Source organism: Felis catus, chromosome B1, assembly GCF_018350175.1.
Source record: "Felis catus isolate Fca126 chromosome B1, F.catus_Fca126_mat1.0, whole genome shotgun sequence".
Classification (NCBI taxonomy): domain Eukaryota; kingdom Metazoa; phylum Chordata; class Mammalia; order Carnivora; family Felidae; genus Felis; species Felis catus.
The window spans coordinates 36,559,758-36,583,578 of NC_058371.1; the positions used below are offsets into that span (position 1 = coordinate 36,559,758).

A 23,821-nucleotide genomic window follows, 5' to 3' on the forward strand; every position below is an offset into this window, starting at 1 on the left:
GTTTGCTGGTGAAAGAGAGAGAATTAATTGCAAGAGTGAAGTTGGTGGTCCATGTTAATGGGTCATGTCTTTTCCTCAAGTTTTTTTTTTTTTTTGAGGAATATTAACTTTTTTTTAAATATGAAATTTATTGTCAAATTGGTTTCCATACAACACCCAGTGCTCATCCCAAAAGGTACCCTCCTCAATACCCATCACCCACCCTCCTCTCCCTCCCACCCCCCCACAACCCTCAGTTCTCAGTTTTTAAGAGTCTCTTATGTTTTGGCTCCCTCCCTCTCTAACGTCTTTTTTTTCTTCCCTTCCCCCATGGACTTCTGTTAAGTTTCTCAGGATCCACATAAGAGTGAACACATACGGTATCTGTCTTTCTCTGTATGACTTATTTCACTTAGCATAACACTCTCCAGTTCCATCCACATTGCTACAAAAGGCCATATTTCATTCTTTCTCACTGCCATCTAGTATTCCATTGTGTATATAAACCACAATTTCTTTATCCATTCATCAGTTGATAGACATTTAGGCTCTTTCCATAATTTGGCTATTGTTGAAAGTGCTGCTATCAACATTGGGGTCCAAGTGCCCCTATGCATCAGCACTCCTGCATCCCTTGGGTAAATTCCTAGCAGTGCTATTGCTGGGTCATAGGGTAGGTCTATTTTTAATTTTTTGAGGAACCTCCACAGTGTTTTCCAGAGCGGCTGCACCAGTTTGCATTCCCACCAACAGTGCAAGAGGGTTCCTGTAGAAGTTTTTAAGGAAAACAGACAATGTGTTTCTCTATTCTTTGAGCCTTTAAATATAAAATTAGAGGCCATATCCTCCCAATTCCATGTTCTTTCAGTGCTCTGTGATGAAACTTGTCTGAATCTAAAACCCAGAGATCATTGAGAGTGTCTGGGGATGTTTTTCTCATCTCACACTATCTTCTGGCCAGTGTCTTCTGACCGATAATTTCTCCATCTTTCTGATGAAGACAGAGGCAACACAGGGACTGAGTGGCAATGCCTGTCTTGTGTCTTTGTCTGACATTGCCCTGTTTGCCTCGAGCAGGTTGCTTCTTTGTCCTATTCATACAAATATATCTGGGAGAACATTGGTGTTGTCCTTTCCAATGTCACCTCAGCTCATTATTAGCTGTGACCTCTAGATGCTGTTCTTATCAGTATATACCACTCTGGCATTTCTCCCTGGCTATGTGCCCATCTGTAGTGATTATTCTGACTGATTCCTCAACATCCATTATATCCTTTATACCCAGTATATCCTAGGTGATTATTTGACTATAATTTTATGAAACCATTCTCCTCAGTGATCGGTTTAGGGATGACTGTATTATCCAATTTCATCCAGCCTGAGCGTAAAGCCAGCACACAGGGAGGGTAGGACGGAGGAAGTCCTAGAAAGTGTCCCTCTCAGACTATGCCTGGAGCCCACCCTCCTAATGAACTTTTATGTTTCTTTCCTTTAAGTTAATTTGAATTGCTGTTTCCTCTGTTTTTCAAAGTCATCCTTTTTCTAACACCTTTCCTTGACACTCCCCACTACTGACATCCTTTTGAAATCTATATTCGTTAAAGAACTCCCTGTGCAGATGCATTGATTTCTGTAGATGTCTCCATGTCTTTTAAAACGGTATTAACTATAATTGCATCCCAAGAATTTCCGGTAGTATGGCCTCTCAACATCTTTCAGTGTTCTAGTGTGATAAAATTTCAGGCATACAGTATTTTAGATAATCTGTCCTGTTATTCCCATAGGCTATTGAAATGCGTGCTAGCATCATTGTTTTTCTATCTAGACTTCTTTTCCTCAAACTTCCCATTGCACCAGATGCAACGTGAAATCTCTTGGCCTGTGACACATCTTGATTTTTGGTTTGTAAATATGGTCACTGTTCTTTTAGAGTCTGTCTATGGCACCAGTCTGAATGTTTTGAAACCTACATTTCAAAAACGACATGTCTGACTATATCTAATGCTTCTTTCATTCAAAATAATAACCTCCAACATGACACGGTCCCTTTCTCCCAAGTTTCCTGTCACTTCTACTTTACCAATTTGTTCTTCCTTGTTGGTCAGAATTAAGTCCAGAGTAGCAGCTCCATTCTTACATCCTTTTCTTTCTAAGAGACGAAACTGTCAGTGCCGAGCGTCAGGTAGCTCAATTGGGATGAACCCAGGGGACGTATTTGCGGTAATTCACATGCCTGGAAGAAAAGAGTTTGATGTGAGCTTCAGATCAGCAGAGAAATTGGATTTATTTTGGACACCATATCAGGAGGAAAAGGACCAAGCCACTGGGAGAAATTGAGGTGATTGAATAGACTGCACCAAGGCTAAAGGCTGTGTTCATTTTCTTCGAGAAATGAAACATTGGCTCTAGGAGACACTGTGTCTGCATTAGGAAGACACTGTATGGTGCTGGCAGATCCGAGGAAAGACGCAGGTCACTTGGGGTTTGGACTGGCAGATGTCGGTGTAAGATGGAGCCATGGAAGGAGTGCATGTTGCTAGCCACTTGCTTGATGTTTTCATGGTGAGCCAGGCAGATCTTGCTAGCAGAAGGGAGAGTGGTGTGTTGGCAGCCAGGGGCGGAGGGCAGGAGTGTTGGTGGCACAGCACCACTTCCTGTACAAGTGGTGAGAAGCAGGGGAATGAGGTGAATTCTAGGGTCAGTCAGTCCTGGGTTGGAGTATGCCCTGGGTGGGTAAATTACTGGATCCCTTGGCATTTCAGTACCCTGTTCTGTAAGATGTGGATAATAGCACTTGCTCTCTAGGTTGGTGAGAATTGAATTTTAAGGTATGGAAAGCATTTAATAGAGAACGGGCACAGAATAAGTACTCAATAAATGAATGGGGTACAGGCCAAAGAGGAGCAGACTCCACTTGGGGTCAGAGGATTCCTGATGAGGTCTACAGGAAGTGGGAAAATGAAACCTGGGGTACACAAGGGAGAGAAAAAATAGGCAGGAATGAGAAGGGCTTCAAAGTGAGTGGAGGATGGTAATGTTATCCAGAAATAGGCCTAAGAGACAGCTGCACGTCGAGACAGGCTGTGATGAGCACCATAGTGTGGAGCTAATACCTTCTGTGGTAGACCAGGGCTGCAAATAGAAAGACAATGGTGCCAGCCCTCAATGAGCTTACTTTCCAAGGAACAGCTTTCTGGTCAGCTATAGGCATCTTACTGCAAAGAGAAAACATAGAGAAAGGGAAAGGGAAGAAATGAATATTTGAATTTATTATGTATATAATATGTATATATGTATACATAATATGATGCATATAATATGACTGGCTTAAGCCAGCAGTACCTATAATTAGAGGGAAAAGGTCACTGAGAGGTCCTGAGTCTGTGCCCAGCCAGCAATGCATGCAGACCTTGGGCCCCTGAGCACACGGGTGGTCTCTAAGCGGCTGTGCAGACCAAGGTGTAACTGTGAAGGGTCTTGTATGCATAGTGAAATTATAGAAATTTTGCCATGAGCTTTCAGGGGAAAACCATTTAAATAATGTTAGTAATTCCAGGAGCTATCCCACACAGGGAGCATATGTCCCAGAGTGAACCAGAGACAGGAGACATGAACTGCTGTTTTCTTGGCTGTTTGCAAGTTTCGTTCCTTGTGCATCCCAGAGTGTGAGCCACACCTTGGTTGCAGGTTATTCTAGTGAATATAGTCTCGTAAAGTTGTAGCTTCTATGGAAGCATCACTATGTATTGATATATAAGTTATAGTGTAAAATAGGTCAGAGTTTAGAGGTTAACACACACACACACACACACACACACACACACACACAAACACACACACACACACAATTTAAAGAAAAAGAAAACTAACTCATGAAACCTCCACCCAGGTTAAGGAGCAGATCAGTGCCTGCATCTGAATGCCTCCCATGTGCCTCCCTTTCCATTCCCTTCCTTTCCCCCAAGGCAAACACTATCCTGACTTGTGTGATAGCATTCCCCTGTTTTTCTTTATAAGTCTTTCTAACTATTCACATATCGCTAAACATTATATTATTAGGTTTTGTGTTTTTGAAGTTTATATAATGGAATCATACTGTGTGTATTTTTTTATACTTTTTTCTTTTCTTCTAAATGGGTTTGTGAGTTTTAGTTCATTATATTGCCACCTACTATTTCATCACATGAGTACTTCACCATTTCCTTACTGACTTTACTGTTGACAGACGTTTGTGTGTTCTACAGTTTTTTACCACCATGAGAAATGTTGGTAAATGCTGGTGTGAGCATTCTTTCATGGCTCCTGATGTCTGAGTACAAGAGTTTATCTAGGGTTTGTACTTAGGAGTGGTGTTTCTGGGATGTAGGATATGTGCTGGTCAACTTTACTAAGTAACAGCACACTGTCAAAGTGGTGGTACCAATTTATAGTGTCATCAGCTAGGTGTGAGGATTTCTGTTGGTCCACATCCTCTGCATCATCACCTTGTGTTGCATATATAAGTAATTTATATACAAATATAATTGTATATGTATACATATACATACACAATGTGTAGATATATTATCCATTTGCAATTATATAACAACGTACAGAGCTGCATTCTTCAAACATTGTGTAGTGTAGAAAATTTAAGGAATTTGCAATAACAATATTGCCCATATTCAATTTCTGCTTTATTTATTTATTTATTTATTTATTTATTTATTTATTTTACAGACAGAGTGTGCGTGATCTGTAGAGAGGGACAGAAGGAGGCGGGGGGAGAGAGAGAGAGAGAGAGAGAGAGGGAGAGAGAGAGAATCTCAAGCAGGCTTCACACAGCATGGAGCCTGACGTGGGGCTCAATCTCACGACTGTGAGCCAAAATCAAGAGTCGGTGCCTTATCTGACTGAACCACCCAGGTGTCCCATCCTTTGATTTTAGAATATACCTCTGACATAAAAACAACAGCAACAACAGCTCCCCTGTCTGCAAAATTAAAGTTTTGATAGGTCATGGGAGATTTCTGAGAGAAGAAACCCAAAAGTGCAGTTGAGGAATGCTTTTACCCCTTTTTGATCAATGCCTTCCAAAAGCACTGAATTAGTGCTGAAACTGGCTTTCTCAGCCAGGAAGTCTCAGCCTATCCTGGTAAGAAGTTCTGAACCCTGGGACCCAGTAGTTGCTCTTGTGGAGGCATAAAGAGACTCCTGAGGTTGTAAATGACTGGTGTTGAGTAACTTAATAATGGATCCAAGAATACAAGAACCATACAAACTGATTGGGATTCCATGGGCCTCCTGGAGCATTTGCCACTTTGTATTCTATAATTGAATTACATGGTGAGGTAGAGTGTGCATAAGTGTAGAAATGTTTTTATTTGGTTGATGGTTGACCAGAGAATTGCAAGCATGAAGAGAAGGAATACCTTTTTACAGTTAATCAGAGTGGACTGAGTAACAGTGGCCTCTGCATACCTACAATTTTTGGATTTCTAAAAAATTGTTTTGTTTGAATGGAAACTTTAATATAAATAAAGTATAGTAGGCAGTTGTGATATATAAAAGTTTAAGTATTGCTTTATTAAAGAATGTTTACATTTACTTATTATAAAGTCAGTAAATGAGAATAGTTTAAAAAATCTAGATTTACATGAATACGTGGTTGCAAATGGTAAGTTTCCTTTATTTAATTTATTAATATAGATATTATTTTTTAGCAATAGGATCAGGTTCACAACAAAACTGAGTTAAGGTACAGGGAGTTCCCATATATCTCCTGGTCCCTTCCCTGAAACCTACCCCATTATCAATAACCCCACGAGAGGGGTGAATTTGTTACAATCCATGAACCTAAGCTGACACATTTTACTGCCCATAGCCCATAGTTTACAGTAGGATTCACTCCTGGAGTTGTACATTCTATGGGTTTTGACATGTTTCATTACATGTATCCACCATTATCCACATCATACAGAGTAGTTTCACTTCCCTTAAACTCCTCTGTGCTCTGCCTATTCATCCCCCTCTCCCTCCCCAACCCCTGATTTATTTATTTATTTTTAAAAGCTCTGAGACTTAGAAAGTGGAGAGTAGGAAGTTGTTATATCAAAGTGAAATATTAACATTGTATAAAACTATTTGCATATTCAAAACATAAAGAAAAACTAAACATTCCATTAAGAAATTTAAAAGGCAAGACACAGGCTGTGAGAAATTTTTTATTAAACTCATATCTGGCAAAGAACTTACATCCAGAATATAAAAAGGAACTCTAGTAGATCAGGAGTAAAAAGACAAGAAAGACTCCAAGAAATGAATAAAAGACTCTAACCAAGACTTTACAAAAGAAGATATGCAAATGACAAATAAGCAGGGAAAAAAGATACTCCACAAGCAAAACCCAAACTACCAAATGCACCTTCTAGCCTCTTTATACCTAAGTTAAGGGATAAAAGAGACATTTGACAATATCAAATGCTGGAACTCTCATACTTTGCCAGTGGCAGTGTTCCGGCTGGTTTGGAAAATGTTTGGAAGTTTCTTATAAGATTAAACATTCATCTTACCTATGACCCAGAAAATCCATTCCTAGGCATTTAACCCAAAAGAAATGAAAACATATATCTATACAATGACTTGTAAATGAGTAATAGCTTTTTCCATAGTAGCCCCAAACTGGAGGCTTACGTCCATCTACAAGTGAATGGATACACAAAATATGACATATTCACGTAATGGAATACTACTCAGCAATGAAAAAGGATGTATATGGATCTATGTAAGAACACAGGTGGGTCTCAAAAACATGTTGAATGAAAGAAGGCAGACACAAACAAGTATATATTGTGTGATTCCATCTAAATGTAGCTCAAGAAAAGAAAAAAAAACCCACATAATTTACCATAATAGAAATCAGGACTGTGGAGGTATGGCTTGATTGGAGGGCATGAGCAAAATTTCTAGGGTGACAGAAATGTTCTCTACTTAATTTGGGGATTGTTTCCACAGGCCTGTGTACATTTGTCAAAATAATCAATTATACTGTTAAGATCTGTGCATTTCATTATATGCAAATTTCACCTCCATAAAAACGACCCAAAATACCAATTAAGAATCACACATAAATTATCTTAAGCACTTAAACTATCACCATATGATGCTGCGAGTCCCTCTTCACTGGTGATTGCATGAAGATTATGCTATGAAAGCAGAGGATGCCTCCAGCAGCAGACACTGAGCCTTGCCCCATGTTGAACTGGTCATCATGAATGTACCCAGCTGCGACATGTTTTCTCCAACAACCTCACACAATGACACATGTGGACATCTAAGTTAAAAAACAAAAAATAACATGAGAAAAGACCCCAGAGCAAACCACATTCCTAATCAATGACACATTCACCAGAAGTTTAAATATTTGCCACAGATGGCAGAAATTATTCTGCGGTCTAAACAAAGATGATTTAAGCTGGCATCGCCAATTTACTTTGGTGGAGGTTTACTGTGTGCTATAATTTATTGTGTTGCACGTTTTTCATGCTCTTGCTATTTTGAATTATGCTTTCTAACATATTAATATATATGTATATATGTTTATAACAAGAATCAAATGTTTGCAAAGGCTCTGAAGTACCTTTGAGGTTGGAAACCGCTGGTCTAGCTATACTAGCTCCAGGTTGGAGGCCAGGATGCTGCCTTCTGTTTATGCTAAATAGCTTCGTTAATGGCTGGACTGAAGTGTTAACAGTTTAGTAGTAATGGGTAAGCAGGCAGTTTGGAAGACTAAATGACTCCTGTTAAAAAATTGATAATGGCTCTTCCTGGGCAGGCACAAAGGACAGATAAATAAAGAGAGGCTGTAAGCTGTCCTGTGAATCTAAATCAGGCAATGTGGGTTAAGCCGCTATTTCAGCCCATTCTCGACTGGGTTGTGAACATTTTCTGGACCTCAGTTTCCTCATGTGCCCTGCCTAATGTAAAAGTCACTTGGAGTTCTTGTTAAAATACAGATTATGGTACAGTAGGTATTGGGTGGGGTCTGAGTTCTGTGTTTCTCACAAGCTCCAGGTGATGCCCATGCTGCTATGTTCCGGGGACCATAGTTGGTGTAGCCAGGGCCTAGGAGACTCTGTTGGTCCTGGGAGTAAATAATGGGGGATAGCACTCAAACTACTACTTTCCAAGTGGGGTTCTCAGTGATAGTTCACCTTAGATTAGGTGGGGAAAAGGTGGAATTGGAAAGGAAATACAGATCCTGCAGGGATGCAGTGTCCAATATGGTGGCTGTTAGCTTCATACGGCTATTTAAATTTAAATGAAATGAGATAAGAAATCAAATTACTAAGTCAAAACAGCCATATTTTAAGTGCTCAATAGCCGTATGTGGTGAAGGATGGCTAATGTGTCATATTCCACAGCACAGAATCAGAACATTTCCTTCACCACAGAAAGTTATATTGTACGGCACTGCTCTAGGGTACTCAGAACCAGACACGGGAGCAGACAAGGACTGGATTGCTGGAAAGTCTTCCAGAATGAGGAATCTTTCACTCACAGACTTATGAACTAAGCTGGGTGAAGCTGGACACTGCATCTATTGGTAATTGATTAGTGTCATTCTAAACCTTTGGACCTGGAGCAGAATACTGTTCTGCTCAGCTCATTTGCAGGTTAGGTTTCTGACCTCATGCAGTGCCCTCAGTTTATTCCATGCACTCAGCTCATGCATTTTGCATTAGCAAGCTTGGTGGACCTCCAGACCATTCAGAGCTGAGAGGTACCCTATTTCAGTGTTTTCTAAACCGTATTCTGGGGAGCTCTGGATTCCTTCTGCTACTTCAAACAGATCAGCTTCACTTTTTTTCTGGTTTTGATATTGGTTTCCTAGAAAACATGCCTCTGGAAAAAAAATTGGTTCCCACTTTTAAACAAAGTCTCAAAACCACTGATTCTAGTTCAGCCATTACACTTTATAAATAATGAAACTGAGGTCCAGGGAGGTGGAGGTTCTGACCTTTCCAAGATCATATGGCCAATTAGCAAGAGAGCTGAGATGAGAAGTCATGTCTCCTGACCTGGACAGTGTTCCTTCCACTGGCTCATTGTTAATTATCTTTGCACACTACATGTCTGGCTGCCTCAGCTGGACTGCTGGCTCCTGGAGGGGAGAGGAGGCCTGAAGCCTTTCTGGTACCCCTGCTGTCTGTTACCTGGCTTGTGGCTGGGGAAGTAGTACCATTTAGTTGATTGCAGGTTGTGGCAGCTTCCTGGGAGCTGAGATACTGAGGGAATTCAGAGGCTGGACACCTGCATGCATCAATTCTTCCAAGTTTATAATTCAGAAGTAATACTCTCCACACGGCGAGAGTTTCCAGGTGACTGCTATTTGCCAACTCTAAGGACCAGGAAAGGGTCATCAGAAGGTATTTGTGGTTCTTTCTTTCCCTGAATCTGAGTCTCTGCCCCAGAATTGGCCTCCAAGTTAGGCCTGAGCTCCCTGGGCTGGAACATGGATAATTTCTTGCCTTCCTCTAGAGCTCAGTGCTTTTTCATTGTTGGCCTCATTAACTATACAATGATGATGGCTGGCTCCCCAGCCGGCTGTCTTCCTCCTTTTTTGTTTTTATAGTAGATCTTTCTTGAGCTTCTATCTGTCCCTCCGGTAACACTTCATCTCTATATTCACACATGTTAACCATATGCCAAGGAACAGAAGTTTCTGAGCTTCTCCTAAATGGCACTGATGGGGGATTGGATCCAGTTAGGCCACTGGATGCTGAATGAAGATTGTTAGAGAATGATGTGAGAAACAAAGCTCTGACGATGGAGTGTTCCTTTTAAATTGTATTCTGCCCCAGAGACCTGGGCTGAATGTTCCAGATAGATACAGCTTCTTGCTTCACAAAAGGGTCCCATTTGCCAGGCATGTATAATTTAGGTTAATTTTAAATTTATTGTAAATTTAGTGTTCTCTTTGCTTACTCCCAACATAAAGATGATTTATTGGCATATGCATAATGCATGGCATTCCATGAATCCACAAGAGCATTAATATTGTGCATCCTAGAGGCCTTTCTCAGAAGATCTCTGTGCCTCTGGATGTTTCTATGTGCACCCTCCCTTCCCTTTTGAAGGCTGACCATGCTACTCATCCAAAGAGCCTAGCCATCCACAGGTGGGTTTGATAATGAGGAATGAAGATGTAGAGGACTAGGATGGTAGTGCCATAACTGCTTTTCTCCCCGGTTTGTTTGTTTGGGCTCCCTCTTTTGGAAGATATATGACAAATACTACTGGTTGATTCACTTAAGACCTATTTTGCTTCTTTCTTCCTTGTCTGATAGACTCTAGAAAGCAAAACCCTACATTTCTAACCTCTCTTGTCATCTGATTGCCATGTGACATCATTCTGGACAACTGGGTATTTGCAGAAGTCCCAGGGAGAGCTTCCATTCCTGGATACACCAGGTCTTTAAGAAGAAAGATTTTGTCTTATATTTTAGCCTAGCTCTCTAATTCTTGCTTTGTGATGGGAAAACAGTGCTTGAAGGTGTGCCATTTTTTCAGAGAATGGGAACGAAAGCTCCACATTAAGGATGACAGAGTGAAAAGATAGGAGAATCCTAGTTCCCTGGTGAAAGTTTTGAGAAGCTGAACTTCCCCTGCACTGCTTTCTCTGAATATCTTATTACCTGAGGAAATGAACCCTACTTCTTTAAACTAATGTTTGTTGGATTTATATGAGCCTCAGTCAAATATATTTTGAAATGGTGAAGGATATATGGAAAAATTTTCAACACTCCACTTTTCCCATGAAAGAATTTCTTGGCTAAGACCCTGTAGTTACCAAGAGGGGTCTTAGATTAGAAGTCAGGATTTTAGTCCTGTATTTGCTATAAACTTGGACCCATAAGCTCTTAGATCCAACCATCCTGCAGAAAATGAACAAATCATTTTCTGTATCTGTGTCCTTATCTGTAAAATGAGAGTGTTGTGTCGTTTCTGACTTTGCTAAGATTACATGGAGTCTTCCTAGTCCTGCAGGAAGAAATAAATTGTGAAATCTTTTTTTTCTCAGTAACCCTGAGTCCCTTTCCACCAATGGCATTCTATATCTACCATTTTCCATCTAATCCAGCAGAGTTACACTACAAAATGGGCAGGAAGATTATGTAGGTATCAGAATCCTGTGTGATAAACCACCTCCCAAAACTTGGTGGCTTACCTGAAACAATAACTATTTATTATTCCTTGTGATCCTGTGGATTGGCCAGCAGGTCTGATGGTCTTGCCTAGACTCACTCAGGTAGCTGCATTCACCCTTTAAGACAGTGGAGGGTTCCTTTTAACCTGTTGGTGCTGGTTTTTGGCTGGGGCATCTTCATTCTCTCTTCTTGGCTTCTCTATCAGGGTAGCCTGAACTTCTTTACATGATGACTTGGGGTTCTAAGAGGATAAAATAAGAAGCTTTAAGATGTTTTAAGGCCTACTCAGAAGTTCCCAAATGTCACTTCTACCACATTCCATTCAGAAAACTTCTAAAGCCTTAGTCCACCATAGTATAAGAGTTATGTCCTTGATCTTGTGTTTTGCATCAGGTCCAGATATAGATGAGTTCCCTTGTGTATTGCTGAATCCATCGGGTGACTAATGATTAAGAACTGAAAATTAAAAAGGCAAGTTATCTACTACTTACACACCCCATTTACAATGTACCAATAAACAATAGAGAGGCAGAGAAAGGACAGTCCCAGTAGGCAGGCATACCCAGACAAAAGGTGGAGGGCAGGATGTGTATGCTGGTTTCCAGAAACTCTGAAATCCAGTCACACATATGTTGCCTGTCCCCCCAGTTCGAGGAGCCCATAATTTTCTTTAACTTGAGCCCAGTTTTGCTTCCTTGGAGTGGTCTCTTCATCCCTTAAAGTTCTTAGCTCTTGTCTCCGTCCTTTGCATTTTGGTTCTGTCCTTTGGACTATTGGCTCTGTGTTCTGAGATGTCCTTCCTTTTCTGGAAAGAATGGCCCATACTTTTAGTTGAGAAGCTTTTTAAATCTGCTTCCTGCATATAGAAAGTTAGAATGGGGGCAGAGGTCTCTTTTCATTCTGAACTGTCCTTTATTTTTGGAAGAACTGATACAGTTCCTCTAAAGGCTTCATGAGTTTTCTATGTATGCGATTATTGTCCAGTCCATTTGATAATGCCAGAGTTGACATTTCTTCTGAGGCAGGCCTGTCTCCATCTTGAGCTGTGAGTCATGGTACTGTGAATTCTTAGAAAGCCTTTAGTCATGCTGAAAGGGCCTATGATGCATGGTCTTAAATCTTCCTGAGTTCTTAACAAAGGGTTTAAAGGCCATGCTCTTGATTTGACCTTTTCTCTGCAGCCATTCCTTACTTCAAAAGTCTTTGGCTGGCTGGAGATACTACCTTAAGCTCTCTACATTTTATCTAAATTCTCCTTGAAAACTGAAAGTGGTTCCTTATTTAGCTCATTTCTCTCTTCATGTACTTCATGCAGTTAAAGTTAAATGGCACTTTCTACACTCTGCCTGGAAATCTCTTCAGCTAGATCTACAAGTTCATTAACGTGATGGTCAGTATTTTGTATCAACTTGAGTAGGCCAAGTGGTGCCCAGATTAAACGTTATTTCTGGATACGTTTGTAAGGATGTTTCTGGATGAGATTAAAAATTAATTGGTGAATCCAGTAAAGCATATGATCCTCCCCAGTATGGGCAGACCTCATCCAATCCATCGAGGGTCTGAATAGAACAAAAAGGTGGAGGGAGGAAGAATTCACCCCTTTTTGTTTTCTGTATGCCTGCATGAGCTGCTACATCAACCTTCTGCCCTTGGACTGGGATTGATACCATTGGCTTCCCTGGTTCACAAGCCTGCAGCCTTGGACTAGAATTATACCATGGGCTTTCCTGGGTCTCCATCTTGCAGACAGTGAGTTGTCAGAGTTCTCAGCCTCCATAGTTGCATCAGCCAATTCCTTCTAATAAATCTCTTCAAATATAGGGGTATCTTTCCTTTGTTTATGTTCTCTGGGAATACTTACTAATACAGTTAGGAATCATTTCTACATTCCACGGCACCATAGTACACAGTTTTGCCAAGCATTCTACTTGTACATAACATGAACCACCCATTTTTCAGCCTCTAGAAATTGGTACCTGGAATGGATAGTTACCATAACTAATGTTAAAACATGTGACTGGCAAAGGCTGGAAGGATAGCAAGGAGATTGTTAGTAGAGGCTGGAAGAGAGGAAGGAAGTTAGCACTGGAGGCTGCCATCCCTGGGCATGTTGTATGTTGGCAGTGTAGAAGCAGGTAAGTGGTCTTTTAGTTCACATCTAAGAAATTGCATGCAAGGATTCTCATCCATATCTGGATCTGATTCAGATGATGATAGGGTTCTGAACTTCAAGCAGGTACTGTAATGGGATTAGGCCCTTTTGGGGGTCAGAGTTTTATGAGTATGTTCAAGGGATATGAATCATTGTGGTCAAGGGTAGATTGTTTCTAAAGATGGCCACAAAAATCCTTCCACTGTGGATGGTTTCTTACTGTCTTGCAATGTGACTTTGCCATTTCTTTCATAAAGAGGTGGAATCTCTTTCCCCTCTCCTTGAATCTAAGCTGGCCCTTTATCTTGCTTGGACCAATAGACTAAGGTGGAAGAGAACTTGCAGTCTACGTCCTGCCTAAACCCCCTCTTGGGGCATAAACTACCTTGAAAAGAAGTCTGACTATCCTTCTGAGAAAATAGTGTAGAGACAGAGGCCCTGCCTGCCAGCAGAACTAACCATCAAGCAGGTGCATGAGGCCACCTTAAGTTGTCCAGCCCTCATCGAGCTGCCCTAAGACTGTAGCCATGTGAATAACTCCAGCCAGCAGCTCAGGAAGCAGGATGCCCAGCTGAGTCCAGACAGCTTACAGCATCATGAGAAATATCAGATTGTTGTTGTTTCAATCCTTTGGGTTTTGGAGTAGTTTGTTATGCGGTGTTGGATCACTGACATAGGGGTGGAGGCCTTGTGTTCTGGATTTCAGAGTCTCTGCTCTCTCAGTGCTTGTGAAAGTAGCAGTTTTCTTTGCAAGACCCAAATTACCTGGAAGCCCAGAAATTATCTTCCTAAACCTTTCTGCTGGGACCCGGCAGGTGTTTAATAGCTCTCCCTGGAGTCCCCCAGCCCTCCCTTCCCAGCAGCCTGTTCCCCGTGGACTTGAGGGGTGTAGTGAGAGCAGTCACAACAGCTGGTGGGAACAGCTGCAAGACAGAAAGGCACTGGGGGTGTAATTACTTAGAAGTGAGCAGGGGTGTTGGGGGCCAGGGCTGCACCCACAAGCTGTACCTGGGAGGGACAGGTGGCCATGGGGAGGCCTCTCCCCACTTAGGGAATTCACCAGCATTTAGGTACTTCCCATTCCTTAAGTAAACCCCATGCTTTCCTGTCTCCATGCTTGCCTGATGCGGTTCCTCTACCTGGAATGCTCCATCCCTCTTGTCTACCAGAGGGAATCCTACTTCATTTTAAAGACTCACTCACACATCTTCTCTGTGATGCTTTTTTTAACCTGGCTGGGCAGAGTCAATAGATCCTTGCTCTGCTCCCACTGTGCAATGCTATTAGCTCTTACTGTAGTCTGACTTATCTGTTGGGTGCTTGACTAGTTAGGCTTACATTTAACTGAGCATGACAGAAAGCTCCAAAGTAAGTATATTAAGCAGATAGAGCTCCCCCACTCATATAGGAAGCCTGGAGGTAGTGGGACCCAGGGCTGGTAGCTATCCATCCCTCCCCATTCCCCCATCAAGGCCTAGACTTGTTGGTTTTTGTGCTCTCCTGTGTGATATGTTTCACCCAACGTTTACCTCAAGGTCAAAGGTAGCTACTGAAGGTCCAGCATTCACTTCCATATTCCAGCCAGCTGGAAGGAGGAAGGGCATATTCTTTCCCTTTCAGCATATTCTTTAAAATTTGCACACATCTCTTCTGCTTATGCCTTTGGCTCAAGCTTGAGATGAAGCTGAGAAATATGGTCTTTAATCCCAGCTAAAACCTAAGTTGCACTTCTGAGAAAAAGGGAGATGATTAATATCAGGGGTCAATTAGTGGTGTTTAAGTACTATCTGTCTTTTTCATTAGGATGACCTTTTGAGACTAGAAAATATACCCCATTCATCCATGTTTTCTCCATATTGATCAACTCTGTGCCTGGTGTATGATGGATGTTCAATGAACAATGACATAGAAAATTGACTTGCTGATTAGAAGCCAATACCCCTGGGAGGGATAGTATAATTCATTATTAATAACTCCGTAGAAATTTGTCTCTGATCTCCAAGTCCTGGCTTCCTACTTTCTTTTCTGTACTTCTGTATTTCTCTATGACTTTTACCTGTCTATTTTCTCTTGCCTCTGGGTTTCTAGATCCTGAAACTATTACCAAATCTTCTCATATTCTCCTATGGGCTGCCCAGAAGAGCTATAGACTGGAAGGTGCGTGTTGCTTTATCAGGTGAGGAGGTGTTGAGGGTATGTGTGTATCTGAAGTGGAGGTCAGGAAACCTGGGTTATAGTTTCAGTTTGTCCACCAGGTAAATCTGTTACTCTGGTAAACCATGCTTACCATCTTTGTCTTTTTCTTCTGTAAAATGATAAAGATATATATTATCTTCATCCTAGAGCTTCAGAATATACACAGCCAAATAAAGACCATGCATATTTTACCTGTATGTGTATGCATATATGTGTGTGTAAATTTATTATATATGTATATATTTTTTATTTTATATATGTATTTAAACACATACACATATATATAAAAATAGAGTTGCAAGATGTTATTATATGTAAATGTGTAATAAGCAAATAACAACTAAAAAGATTCTTTGTATCCTCCTCCGCTGCAATTGGTTTTCAAAATACATACTCCAAAATAGAGGTAGGAGGGGGCCTGATCTCTACCTTCTTCCTCTGCCCTCAGTGTTTCCTCCTGAGTGCTGTGGCTCAGAACCCAGAAGCCCTTCTCAGTCCTGAAGCATGACTCACAGTCATTTCCATAGATGGGCCTGGAATGACAGGGTGATGGATGTTGCTGTCACTGTACTGAGATAGAGAAATGTTTTCTCTGGTTGGCCGTGGAAGCCTCCCTGCCATAGATTTTCTAGGGGTTCAGAAGTTTGACAAATGTGGACCAAAGGTGGCCTGCAGGGCCCTAGGGCTGGGACTGGCTTAGTTATCCACCTTTGGGGTATTTTCAAGGACTGTTTGGCCCTTAAAGAATTTACTATGTCATAAAAGTTTGGAGAAGGGAAGAGGAAAATAAATGAGGAAGGAGGTCTGAAGCCCATGCAGGCAAGTTGATGGGCTGAGCAGGCTTTCTGTGACCTCTTTGCCCACTGCCCTCTTTTGCCTGGGGGATGTGTGAGCAGGGGTGGACGAGAAAGGGATCCTTCTAGAAAGCCAGTGAATATCAAGAATGGTCTTGTGAGACCCCAGCCCAGGATTTCCTGCAGGCACAGCAGCTACGACTCTGCCACATTCTCCATCTATGTTTGTAGAGAAGCCAGTGGGAATGAGGGGAAGCAAGGATCCTGTGGTGAGATGAGGGAGGGGTAAATTTAGTGCCTGGCTGAGGGGGCCACAGCATCTTGGACATTGCTAGAGGTGAACTGCAGGCTTGTCTGAGAGAGTCTCAGCAGTCAAAACAAAGAGGAAAACAACACAAATGAGAAGACCCACCATGTTCACATTCAAGGTCAGAATCCTACTCTCATCCTACATGATTAGGAGAGCACAGTTTTTCTGCCACAAAATGGGTCCTTTTGAGGGGTTAAGTTTGACATCTTTAAACTCACTGCTATTATGCATAGGGCACAGTATGCCCTCCTGTTTCATCCCTCTAAGGGCAGGATAACAAAGCATTATTCCAATAAAAAAATAATGCAGAGAACAAAGCCACGTAAGTTTTAAAAAAATTTTAATGTTCATCTAGTTTTAAGAGAGAGAGTCAGTGGGGAAGGGGCAGACAGAGAGGGTGACACAGAATCTGAAGCAGGCTCCAGGCTTTGAGCAGTCAGCACAGACCCCGATGCAGGGCTTGAACCCATGAACCATGAGATCATGACCTGAAGTCAGACACAACCAACTGAGCCACCCAGGCACCCCACAAAGCCACATAATTTAAACCAGAAGCAATCATAGCCCTTCATGGCTCTCCCCTTTCCCCAAACTTCTTTGCTTGGGTCTTTCCCCATTGTTAGTTCCTACAAATTCATATTGGGCCTTTAAGGCTAAAAAGAACCAAGAAATATTCCTTATCTAGAAAGTGAGACGAAAATGAGGGAATCGGTCTTCTTAGGAGCTCTGCAAGAGGGAAAATATAAGCCTCCAAAGAAATCCATTTCTGTGATGTGAAGGGGTTGCACTGCTGAGGGAGGGAGCTCTGTGAGTTGAAGTCCTTTGTTTTCCTGCCCTCCACTGCACTATGCTGCATTTGGCTGCCTCCTCTGTCTTCATGTGGGATAAGAACTGGGTAGAGGCCCTGGATATAGACTGGGGAGAGGTTGCTCCCTAAAATACTCATGGGGAAGTATTTCTAGCCCCTGGGGCAGGAAACTCTGGGCTGCAAAGAACAGATACTGATTCTAAACCCTAGTCCCTCTGAGGGGTGGCAGGAATGTAGCCTGAACATGCTGCTGGAGCAGATGTGAGCCCTGGAACATCCTTGAAATGTAAAATTGTGAGTGTAAGGGGAGCTTGGGGACCAGTGGGCTCCATTGAGAGGAGTTAATTACATGGCCAGTTCCACTAGATGAAACAAGGAGACCAGGCTGCATAAACTGCTCCCAGGCAACACTGACTGCTAATGCCCCTCCCTCCCTGGCTATGCTCAGTTCTGGCAGGGGCAGCCACGGGATGGTGAGGTCATAGGCAGGGCTCTGGAGAAGCAAAGGTCTAGCAGACGGCTACTTGAGGTTCAAGCAAATACTAGGGCAGAACCAGGAGTTTTAAAAAGGCAGACTTAGCAGGATGCGATAACTGTACCAGAGGGGGACAGAAAGAAAAAAAAAGGGGAGGGAAAAGAGGATGAAAAGGAAAGAGAAAGAGGAGCAGAAAGATCAGGGGACACAAGCAAGTGCAGCTAACAGAGAAAGACAAAGATACCTGGGAAGAAGGAAGAAATCAGGAGTAAACTTGGCAAGAATCCACCTGTTTTGGAAAGGGAACCTAAATGTGTGATAGAGAAAAATCCTGTAATGTTCATGGCTCTGACATTTAACCTCTAAAGAAAAAGCAGTCGTGGGAAGCCCAGAGACCCTCTTTTTCCTAAACTGGTTTGGTCATGGTGGATGCAGCCTCGGGCTGGCAGGCAGGTCTCAGGCCAGGGGCTGTGGCAGCTGCATGCCTCCTGAGTCTCTCCTGCAGAGGAGCAGCTCCTGCAGAGGAGAAATCCTGGGTGGGGACTCAGGACAGAAATATACTCAGAGACTAGGCAAATCATTTATCTCCCTGTGCCTCAGCTTCCCCACCAGTAAAATAAGAACTACTCCCTTACACATATCCTTACATTTCTGCAAAGACCAAATGAGACCCTTGTCTTCATCCATCCAATCCATCCATCCATCCATCCATCCATCCATCCACTTATCTATTGCATGAAACCTCATTGAAAACTCATTTGTACCAGGCACTGGGCTGAATGGTAGGGCTACAGGGTGACTAAGACAGAGTCCTTGTTCCCTCGAAACTCATTCTCATGGTAAGCCACATATATGGACAGATCCTAAAGCTCAGCGGGATAATTGCCTAAGGCATTGCCCTTATCTATGCTGGGATAAAGGCCAGCGTCCTCTGCATGGCTTATAAGTGTTTGATGACCTGGTCTAGCATCAGCATCTGCCCCAATAGCCTCTTTCACTTGGCCCCACGTTCCTGCTACACAGATAGGTGGGCTCATATCTTTCACTGTGGTTTGTGTTGTTTTCTAAACCTGAAACGTCAATTTTCTTCCTACTCGTTGTACGTATTCTGACTTCCAGACTTGGTTCATTAATCTTCTCCTCCAGAGAGACTCCTCCCCACTCACCTCACCAGGCTAGGCTAGATGCCTGTTATCTTATTCAGAAATTATCTTTTGTCATGACTTTTTCTTCCATTACTATAGATGCAGAGGGAACAGGGGTATTGATCCATCTTAACTCATGCTTACATATAGTACTCTACTATACTATAGTACTATAGTACTCTACATATTCTAACATATAGTAGAGGAAGTCTTTAATGAAAGCTTATTGAACTGAACTTAGCCGCTCTGACACCACAGGGGAAAGACAGAGTGAGGAGTCAGAGAAGCCACCCATGAACTGGGTCTTGATGTATGTGTAGGATTTCAAGGGGGAAATAATGGAGAGAAGAATGTCCCATATAGGAAAACATATGCAAAGGCCAGGGGTATGAGACCAGGTGCCTTGGTCAGGGGATGTGAGTTGTAGGAGCTGAAAGAGGGGTAGCTGCTGAATTACCACAGCTGAATTACCTGTGGTAATTCATTTTGTGTGTCAACTTGACTGGGCCACAGGGTGCCCAGCTGTTATTCGGTCATTCTGGATGTGTCCGGGTGTTTCTGGATGAGATTAATGCTTGAATCGGTAGCCTGGGGAAAGTAGATGGCCCTCTCTAATTTGGCTGAGCCCCATACAATTAGTTGAAAGCCTGAATAGAACACAGGGGCTGGCCTCCAGTGAGCATGGAGAACTCCTCCTACTTGAATGCTCTGAGCTGGGACACCAGTCTTTTTCTGCCCTTGGACTTGAACTAAAACACTGGCTCTCCTTGAATCTCTAGGCTGCTGGCTTTTAGATTGGAACTTACACCTTCAGCTCTCCTGGTTCTCAGGACTTTGACCTTGGATTAGAACTACACTTTTGGCTCTCCTTGGTCTCCAACTCAATGGCTGCAAATATTGGGACTTCTCAGCCTCCAGAATCACATGAGCCAATTCCTTGTGATGAATCTCTTGCTCCCCACACACTCATGCACATATGCACAAATGGCACACACATCTTGCTGGCCCAGTTTCTCTGGAGAACCCTAACTAGTACAAAGGGGATGTCCCATAAGGCTTGTAGGCACATTAGGTGATACAGAAGCACAGAGGGTATTAAGTTTGGGAGGACATGATGAGACCTATACTTCTGCATCACAGGAACCAGTGCAGGAGGTCTGGGGAGGGACCTTCATCAGCTGCTCTGAACCCCAGGCCTTCTTCTCTGTCCCAGGGACTACTGCTTTGGGCCTGCCTTACCCCTGAGGCTGAAATGCTGCCTCCTGCCACCTGGGGTGGTCCAGGCCATCCCTGTCTTCTGTGGGGTGCCCTGGCCTTACTTAGGTGTAGGTAGTCCCTGGAGAGCCCTTAAAGGAGATGGGCCTGTAACCATGGTATGGAGTCACTCTGGCAGAAATTAGAAGCCCTAACCTTCATGCCTTGGTCTCCACAATGTTTTCATGCTTCCTCTGTTTTTCTTGGCTGTTTTTCTATACTAGCTGGTAAAACCTTTTCAAATATTCCAATTGTCTCAGTTGTTCAAGGAGGGACCGAAGTCATAATTGGTACCGATGTTTGAACTAGTGCTTTAAAGACAGGTAACAGCTCCTTGAGGCCAGTGACGGGGCAGCAGCAGACCAGGGGATGCAAGATCCCCAAGGAGGGGGATACTATGGAGGACGATACCAGAGCCATTTGCTCCAACTTGTTTTACCCACCTGGAGACTGTTCTAGCTGAGACAAAACCTTGAGAAGTGCTGTTTTATCCGAGTAAAGAGTGTCTTTTATAGCCTGTCACTTGTCAAAGCCATATTCCTGGCAGGAAGAAACACTCCTTTTCCTTAGACTTGGTGGAGTTGCCCCTAGGTTTGAATTTTGGAACTCCTGCTGCATGGTTGTACCCTGAGGTCATCTCCTGTGGGTCACCGAACCTCATTTTCTTCATTTGTGAAAAAGAATTGTGCTGACTTCACAGGCTGGTGGTGAGGATTGTTTAATGAGGAATATGTGTGAAGGCACTTGCCACACGGGGAATGCTGCATAATATCATCTTCCTTCCTCCCTATCCTTCCAAATCTGGAGAAAAGCTCTCTAGATAAAGCAATCCGCCCTTTCCTCTGGATTCCCTTAAGAATTCTTTTATTTCTCTTTTATTTCTCTATTTCATTTATTCTGAAAATGTTTGCTTCCTTCTCCATAATGGAATCTGAGCTAATGGCTGCAGTATTGCAGGCCTGGGGTCCCTGCTAAGCCTGCAGCCAATGAAGGCCAGTGGGAATAGACTGAGCAGTCAAACTCATTTTTAGGATGTAGTTTAGTACTTGAACATCTAGGACCAGACTCCTGCTGAGGCATAACTACGACTCTGGAAATTCCTCTTCTACTTCTGTTCACAAATGTAAGAGCCCCCTAGAGAGGCCAAGGAATGGTGCAGGGGGAGAGGAGAGATATTCAGGTTCAGACCTTGTGGGTGGGAAGTTTTGCCTTCTCTCTGTCTCCTGTGACACATGATTGTTGAATATTGACTATTCAATCCAACTCGAATTTGTGCTATCCATCCATCCATCCATCCATCCCTATGCTTATTCAGAGATGAACACCATGATTCCAGTTCTGGTACTCAGACTGTGGAGAAAGAAGCGCTCAGTGTGGTAAATTGTGTGATAGAGGCATTTGCTGGACAGGAATTATCAGAGCACAGAGTAGGATTCTCAGACAAGGTGCCCTCTGACCTGGGTCTTTAAGGACAAGCAGGAATTTCTCAACACAATAAAGGATTGCATTGGGGTGAGGAGAGAGTCCCTGAAACAGAGAGATGATCTTGTGCAAAGCTTGGAGGCATGAGAAATTCTGGCATGTTCAAAGGACTGGAACTAGTTCAGACTGGCTGGAAGGTAGAGCCAGAGAAGGGACTGCATGTATGAGAGCAGTGTGGGTATAAGGATGTGTGCATATTTAGGTGGGGACATGTAGGCCTGGGGTGCTGGTTTGGGAGCATAGTGCCTGAGAGGGTAGGATTTGAGGCTGGAGAAATAGAGTCCAGATGATGACAGGGTAGTTCAACTTTGTTCTGTGAGTAATGGGGAGCTGCTGGAAGATTTTAAGCAGGAAAGTGATGACGTCACATTTCTTTATTGATTATTATTTTGTGTCCAGTAATGTGGATATTCAAAGAGGTATAATAGGGATGTTTCGTGATTTTATGGAGCTTAAGGTTTGATTGAAACAACATGTACACTCAATGCCCTTCTCCCATTTCCTCTCTGGGTCTGTCTACTCATTTGCAATATGAGCATCTTGGCTAGGTTTCCTCAAGCCATGAACCCCAGCCCATGGACCTGAGGCAATAATGCCTGCTGGACTTGTCCTGTGCTTTCCCAGAGCATAGACCTGGGTCCCCATCCCTTGTCACTGGTTAGAGGTCTGCTGTGAAGACAGACACCTCCCCACACCCTAACCGAAGGGCCCCTGGCTTCTATTGCACCCACATATCAGTTAACCAGAAATGATTGACTAAACTACCCAAACCCAGGTGTGCAGAGACACCTAAGAAGTCACATTCAGTCCTCATTGTTTTTTGTATGCCCCAGGATAAATCATGGCCTCCTTCTCCCTTGGGGAGCTTTCTAGAGCCCAGCATACTTCCTGTTTGAGCCATCCCTTCTCTCCAGCACATAATCTGTCACACACCAGGCTAGGTGGTTTCCAGCATACCACTGAACCTCTGGGTAAAGCCAAACGAGAGAAAACAAAGGTATGAGGATTGTTGCAAACCATTAGGTGAACAAGAGCCACAGGGTGGAGGAATTTAGAGATGGGGGAGAGTGGTGGCTAGGTACAGAGATGACTCCCTTCCCTTAGACTTCCATCTAAGACCTTCCCCAGTCCTTGCCTCTGCATTTGCATTCTTCCTGCCTGGCTTCCAGAAGGAGCTTGGCCCACCTGCATACCTCTGCCAGTGCTTTGTTCCTCCCACACCTCTGCCTGTGCTGGGCCCTGGCTCACTCCTGCCCTTGCTTCCAGGTTCCACTCTGACAGTGCCTCCTGGGGGGGAGGCGAGGGACCTGGGCCAGGGGTTTCCTCCCAGCAGCCCCAGCTGCCACACCACTCACCTGTTCCATGTCTGAATCTCTCACTTTGGTTGGGTCGACTCCTTCAGAGTGTAAACACTTCTTATTCATGTTGCCCCTCTGGTGCATGACAGAGTCAGTGCTTTGTGACTGGTGGGATCAAGTGAATGGAAAGAGGTTCATTTTCTGAGGGTTGAGAGTATATCAGGTATCTTGAGTCACTTCCTTTGTGAAAGGGCAGAGAGAACCCAGTCCACCTGAAGCAAGATTATACAGTGAATAAAGTTTGTCTTCAGCGATGGCCCCAAAACCCCTATTTTGGTGGTCTTTACCTTTCCTTCATCTATCCTGGCTTCTATGTATGGCTTTAAGGTGTGTCAAGATAACTTGTCAAGTTATCTTTCCAGACACTGTAATTTATAAACACTCACATGGGAAAAGTTCTTGCTTAACACAAGGGGGTGAATTATGAGTCATAGATCTCCAGGATTATGAGATCATCTCATAGCATGTCCCCCTGCCCACAGCAGGCTGGTCAGGGCAGACAGTGGGTGCCAGGCGTGCAGGGACACCTGTGAGCTCTCTGGCGGCAGGCATTGATATATCTCAGCACCTGCCTCAGGGCTATGCACAGGCTAGATATGTACAAGGCAAGCCATAAAGTTTCTTGAGTGAATTAATGGAGACTCCATTATTTAATGAATGAATGCAGAATCCTCTACTC

General features: G+C 43.2%; 1 long non-coding RNA gene across 2 annotated transcripts; it reads right to left on the minus strand.

Moving 5' to 3' along the window:
- Positions 1 to 857: 857 nt before the first annotated feature.
- Positions 858 to 23,780, minus strand: LOC109498817. Of its 2 annotated transcripts, none has more exons than XR_006596484.1 (6): positions 23,430 to 23,780; positions 23,140 to 23,354; positions 11,189 to 11,409; positions 7,115 to 7,291; positions 3,093 to 3,194; positions 858 to 2,212 (listed from the first exon to the last, which is right to left on the minus strand). It is a non-coding gene; the product is annotated as an uncharacterized LOC109498817 (long non-coding RNA). The 2 variants fall into 2 exon arrangements; XR_002741679.2 differs by having other exon boundaries at positions 858 to 2,633.
- Positions 23,781 to 23,821: the final 41 nt, after the last annotated feature.